Source organism: Petromyzon marinus, chromosome 37 (genome assembly GCF_048934315.1).
Source record: "Petromyzon marinus isolate PM22_M1 ecotype Great Lakes invasive population chromosome 37, UKy_Petmar_22M1.pri1.0, whole genome shotgun sequence".
NCBI lineage: Eukaryota > Metazoa > Chordata > Hyperoartia > Petromyzontiformes > Petromyzontidae > Petromyzon > Petromyzon marinus.
Window position 1 is genome coordinate 5,992,043 of NC_133703.1, and position 6,868 is coordinate 5,998,910.

At 46.2% G+C, this 6,868-nt stretch overlaps 1 long non-coding RNA gene across 1 annotated transcript; it reads right to left on the reverse strand.

Annotated features, from left to right (window-relative positions):
- Nucleotides 1–727: 727 nt before the first annotated feature.
- Nucleotides 728–2,700, reverse strand: LOC142930131 (uncharacterized). The gene is made up of 2 exons (XR_012946089.1): nt 1,723–2,700; nt 728–1,328 (listed from the first exon to the last, which is right to left on the reverse strand). It is a non-coding gene; the product is annotated as an uncharacterized LOC142930131 (long non-coding RNA).
- Between the last annotated feature and the right edge of the window lie 4,168 nt (nt 2,701–6,868).

The window sequence follows — 6,868 nt, forward strand, 5'->3', positions numbered from 1 at the left end:
CACACCACACGTCGGAAGGAGAACACTTCACAAGTATAAATGCTGCCTGTGTCAGTCGAGTCACATTTGCTCTAATTTATTTTGGTGACCTAAGACAGGAGAAGCAAAATGCACTTCTTCAGGAAGTGATATTTTTTTCATAATGCAGAGGCTGTGCCTGATACACATCTTTCATGTGTTGTTTGGCAACCCTGGTGCCCAGTAAACGCCATATGGCCAGATCTTTGCATTGAATTCCAAGTATTAATTCCTCCATACTTGTGCACAGTTGAGTTTTTATTCCATTCCCTTCATGAACCATGTCTTTGAACTTTACATCATAGTAAGATAGTACATGCCGATGAATAATTAATAGATGCTTGAAAACATCTATCCCCAACCATCTGCCTGTGTTTGGCCTAAAACCCAATCACCCAGAATGCCCAAATTCACCTTACATACTCTAGGAATGTAAGCAGGTTAATGCTTGTATATCCATCACAATCATCACCCCCAAATGTGAAGACATGTCACGAGACTCGCTGACTTTTCTTAAAATACTTGAGAAATACAAATCATAGCTGAATATTTTCAATTCCATGTGTATAAGCCTTTGTCTCAGATTTATTGTAAAATAAATATACATGTACAATATAAACATTCAAATATCAGAAAATATTTAATGTATGTTGAATTTCTTTCACACTGTACATAACCAACCATGCTAAACAAGACATGATAAAAACAATCCAAGTCATGGGTTGCATACAATATGCAACTTTGGTTTATTGATTACAAGTTACATAAAAGGTTCTGAAATTTTACAATACAGGTATAGTGCAATCTAAATAAGCAAATGTACTTTTACAGTGATTTCCCAAATGTTTATAACTACACACATACTAGCATGTATGTTCCCAATAAAGGAGTCTCCTTCCAAAATGGATAAAACCAAAATAAGTTTAGTTGTGCTCACAATATTTTTCACATATCCGTTCTCTTTCAAGTGACATTTGAGTCTGCATGGATTTGCTGTGCAAAATACTGCTGCAACCATTCACTAACTCCAACCCTGAACGAACTTCATCACATTTTTCCAATACTTTGTTGTGGCACTTCCATTAACAGGGCAATTACTGTGCCCCATGGGCCCCACAAGTTCACAAGTAATTGCGATTCACACCACAGCACCTGAAGTACCATTGATGTTTAACAACCATGAATTAGCAGGACCAAGCGAACGTATCCTTCTGAGTACAAACCTCGACCACCGCCTTAAAATGCAGCCATCCTTGTTCTCCTTGATGGTGTCAACCAGCTCTTTCAGACGCGACAGGTGGTACACGGCCCTGAGAAGAGACACGATTGAGAGAAAATTACTTGGTTGACTTATTATCATGGTGGAAGCCAGAAAAATCTCACCAAGTCTCAGGCGGGTTTGGCAGTGATATTTTGCAAATTTCATCAGCGAGTGGTATGTGAGAGGAAATCGGAGAACCCGGTGAAAACAGAGGGAGTAAAATGCAAAACTCCGGATATAGATTCAAGATTCCATTGCTGTATTACTAACTCCTGGTTACCTAGCAGCCAAAATCTATAATATATGCTATTACCAAATAGTCTCCCATCCAAGTAATAACCAGGCTTACCTGCTTAGCTTATAACATTCATAATCTGACATCATACTTAGAGGCGGTGCAGCCTCTATGCTGTGCGTGAGTGTGAATATAAAGATAAATTCACAATGGCGTGGAGGGGTTTTCCCAGGGACGATCAGCCCCTAGGAAGACGTCCGTGTTGAAGCTGCCCGGGGAGGGGGCCTCCAAGCCGGGGGATTCCAACTCCATGCGCGCCCTGCTCAGCAGCTCCTCCAATGAGGCTGTGCATCAAGAATCACGCATCGCACGTCACAACCACATGGGTGGCCGCTCAGTCGTCTCTGTGAGAAAAGACTGAATATGTACCTAAAAACATATGAAATGTCATCTGCTATATACAGACTATATATATACACACACACACCTAGGGATCTAAGGTCCTCTGACACGGGCTCCTCGTTGGCTACATTCGTAAGGCCGGAGATGTCCAAATCTTTGAGCCACTCTGGGTACTTTGGTCTGCTTTGCGGGCTCTGAGCGGCACCTGCTCTCTTCGTGCTGGTATCCGTCTCGTGGCTGCTGGTCTGGGAGTCCACATCGCAGTCACGCAGCCAGGCCGGGTACCTGAGCTCAGGAATGCTCGTGATCCCCGACACATCCAGCTCATCCTTTTGGCTTGTTAACCACCTGGGATAGGTACTTGTCGCACAGCCGCCGTTCGGCAAGTGCTCACGCCTAGTTGCTTCACTGCTCCGTTAGTACAACAAAACATTCTTCTGGTTAGAAAAGAAATAATTTTTGGGCTTTGCCGACTCATTTAATGGCATCAGGGCCTTGTTGCTTCTCGCTGTTGAGCTCAACCGTTCAGTTGGCTTATTGCCCCTCACCAATGATGCGCCGAGGCTGTGCGCGGTGACCCCGAGAGATGACCGCTTGCCTCTGTGCGACACTGCGAGGTCTCGGTGGGCGCCAGGCGAGCGGAACAAGGACTTGGAGGAACCGTCAACTGGCGCCTCTAGGAACTGGTCCGTGGTTAGACTGACCGTCGGGCTATAAGCCATGACCGCTGCAGCGCAGCAGTGAGGCTGCACGTGCCCGAGATGAGGTCCTCCACAGGCAGCATGCCACCTGCAATGTAAGACCCACAGACATTTTACTGGTACACAATGAATTTGCTCTCCCCTAGATTCCTTGACCCCTGAACGGCAATCCTGCAATGTTGCCTTACTTTGCACCATCAGTAACTAATGATGTTATCCGTTTGTGGAGTTTGTGAGAATATGGGATAAATCAGTGCATGAGCTGTTATTGTTTAAACTTCAGATGTGTCCAGTCTAGGATCTGCAAATTTTGACACAAAGGTTGGAGGATCACTTAGATTTCACAAACTTTACAAACTCGATAATCAGTGAAGTTGCTGGAAGATGACAGGAGAAAGAAATGCATGCTCCGACCTATCTGTTCAGACCTATGCTATCCTCTCATATGCGTGTGCTTACTGTGGATAGTTTTCTCTGACATAAAATGAACTCATTAATGGAATTTGCCAAGCATCCCAGTGTGGGACTCTCACGAAAATGTATCTTTAGACCTTATTAAGGGTTTTTTTCTAGGGGAATTACATTACATTCATGATAGCATAGCATAATTGACAAGCACCCAGTACAAGCAAATAAATAGGGTTCTCCTCTCCAATTATCCCCCCTCCAGTCAACTAGCTTCGATACCTTATGAGACCTCCTTTGCCAGTAACAAGATATAGTAATAGGTTTTTACCCTTTTATCTGGCACAAAAACTGACACCTTTATACAAGGGATCATGTTTGCGATAACCACAACGCAAGTAGTCAAAATGCAAACAAGAAGACGCTAAGAATAAGAAGACGCCTTTTTGCGTCTTCTGGTCCAACACCAGTGGAGACTGGGATCTCAGAAAAGCCATCTCGGGTATGGACCAATCAAATTCAAGGACAGTGCATATTATCAGAGTTGTCTTTTTTGTTTGCATTTTGACTACTTGTGTTGTGGTTATTGCAAACATGATCCCTTGTATAAAGGTGTCAGTTTTTGTGCCAGATAAAAGGGTAAAAACCTATTACTATAGCTTCAATACCATTGCACCGCGTGCACACTCGATAGCCACTCGAGTGCAAGCACCACGGAGCGATTCCTCGCGTGGCGAGAGGCGCAACCCACCTTCATCCACACTGTGCATCCTCCTCTCCTCCGCGCGTCTCCGCTCCGCCATGCTGCGCGGCGCTGTGCTCTGCACGTATCCTGGGTGGCGGTGACGCACAGATTCCGCTCTGCTCAAAGTCCTCGATGTAGGCGTCCAGCGCACCGCTCGCCTACGAGCAGCACTGCTCTCCGCACACCACAGGGCTGCGCTAGCCCCCGCTTCCGGTCCGGAGCAGCGTGCTGCCCAGGCTGCCGCGAGGGCTTGTGTCCGTCACCGTGCTGTCGCCCGAAGGGCTGTTTGTCTCACCACCGTTGCAGTACATTTTGTACGATTTGGGATGCCTGGACCGGATGGGGCCAGGGAGAGGAATGGCTGTGGCTACAAGGTCACCACTGGTCCTGGTATGGGGGGCACCATGAGGAGCTGCTGTGTGCGGAAAGTGGGTCCGCTGTCGCAACGCGATCGCATGGGCCAGTGTCGACCACTTCGCGTTAGGTCTCTTAAGCTACTGTGGCTGTTGTCCTTTTTTCAACAAAAATTCCAGCCTTTCCCATGGTTTCCTTCATCACACCTGCAAGCTCTATGTACAATTGAAGTGTCATAAATGCACTACCTGCCTACTACTACATTATGAATGATATACATTTAAGAATTAGCTGGAGACAACTCCATGTTTAAAACACACTGTATTCAAAAGAGAAGGCTTAACATTTAACATTGGTTAACGTTTGGCATGCACACCTGCATATAAAAAAATTACCGTACTACTAATACAATGAATGCTAAATATTAAGTGGTATTACAGTAGTATGACTACTTATATTTATATATTATCGCACCTCCGAAGAGCACGGTTGGCTTTGTACGATGCGAAAGAGGTTCAACACACATACAGAATACAATACTTTCCGAGCACATTATGCGTACCGAACCTCCAAGTTCCTTACCCTACCCTGAATAAGAATGTGTGCGGAGTACAGCTCCTTTTTAAATCCATTGCTGGCTGACAGCTGTCCCATGCTATGCAGCTCCCAGGGGGAGGGGTTATTTACCATACTTCACCACGCTGGTCAGTGTGAGTTTGGTGATGGCAGGGGGCTATAGAAGTGCATTACAACCATGTACTGAATATTGCTGCACTGATGGCAGGGGGCTATAGAAGTGCATTACAACCACGTACTGAACATAGCTGCATTGGTGGCAGGGGGCTATAGAAGTTCATTACAACCACGTACTGAATATTGCTGCATAGATGGCAGGGGGCTATAGAAGTACATTACAACCACGTACTGAATATTGCTGCACTGGTGGCAGGGGGCTATAGAAGTTCATTACAACCACGTACTGAATATTGCTGAACTGGTGGCAGGGGGCTATAGAAGTGCATTACAACCACGTACTGAATATTGCTGCACTGATGGCAGGGGGCTATAGAAGTACATTACAACCACGTACTGAAAATTGCTGCACTTGTGGCAGGGGGCTATAGAAGTACATTACAACCACGTACTGAATATTGCTGCACTGATGGCAGGGGGCTATAGAAGTACATTACAACCACGTGCTGAATATTGCTGCACTGGTGGCAGGGGGCTATAGAAGTACATTACAACCACGTACTGAATATTGCTGCATTGATGGCAGGGGGCTATAGAAGTGCATTACAACCACGTACTGAATATTGCTGCACTGGTGGCAGGGGGCTATAGAAGTACATTACAACCACGTACTGAATATTGCTGCACTGGTGGCAGGGGGCTATAGAAGTACATTACAACCACGTACTGAATATTGCTGCACTGGTGGCAGGGGGCTATAGAAGTGCATTACAACCACGTACTGAATATTGCTGCACTGATGCTCGCCACGTGAGAGCCACACAGCAGGACAATGCTATACTATACAATATTGAAATGATTCTCCTACAAATACTAAACATTATTGTCTTAACAATCAATACTACTTTTAACATGAACAATAACTAATAAATGCACGCGTAGTAATCGCCGTGCTAACCCTTAGCGTGCAATGTGAGCAGAACTTGTGTTGTAAGTCGTACCCAGTCCATTACCGCGCCACACACTCCCATTAACAAACCAACGACATTTACTGAATGTCCTCCTCCTTTACACGGCACAACCAGACAACACTTTGCACACCGAAGTGTCCAAGCCGCGTGCTGAGTGAAGCAAACCCCATTCACTCTGCGCTCAGCGTTCAACAAAGTTGAACCTGGCTCGCCCTCACGCCTGCCCATCTCTCTCCGTCTCTCACCGGAGATTATTCCATTGATCGTCTTCGCCTTGCCGTCCAGAGATCCGTGTGGATTATCCGTGAGGGTAGTTAAAGGTCGCGGTTATTCGGAGAAGTTTTTTTTATTAATTTTCCCGCCACAACCGCCGCGTCGCCAACGGCCGCTGAAGGCGATGTCCGAGACGCGCGGCCTGCGCATGCGCACTGAGGGTTGAGAGAAACCTGCGGGGAGGGGCAGCGGGGGGCGGGGAAGCCGCCGCCGTTGGCCACACCCACATTCTGGCCACGCCTATATTGAACCGACGTCACGGTGACATCATTCTGGGTCGGACTTTATCGTGGGCTGGCTGTGCACGCGAGGAGCTCCTGACTTCTGACTCTGAATTCGAGAAAAAATCAAAGATTCACGATGTCTACCTTCGTCGAGATAGGTAAAGTTTAACGTTAGTGTTAGAGATGTGTGTTTGTGTTAAATGTTGAGCCTGTGGACAAAACTGCTGGGGATGTGCCAGATGTCTCCATCTAACGTTAAGGAGGTTGGAGCCTGGATAGTGCATACCAGGTGTTACAGGCTACATGATGGGAAGCAGAAGGCATTCTAGTAAAATAGGTTTTTGTTTGTACGTTAATGCTCCTCCTTTTCCTTTACCAACCCATACTCACCGGCATGGTGAAGTATGTGCAAATAACCAACACGATTCGTGCGATCGTCAAGAGGCTCTCCAGCAGGGGATTGGCAAAAGGCCGTACAGGAGCAGTTTTGTGAAAAATCATTGATTCTTTCATAATGTACATCTATGATTTATTATTATTGTTCATGTGGGTAACCTCGGCGAGGGGGGAAGCAAGGTCGGGAAGA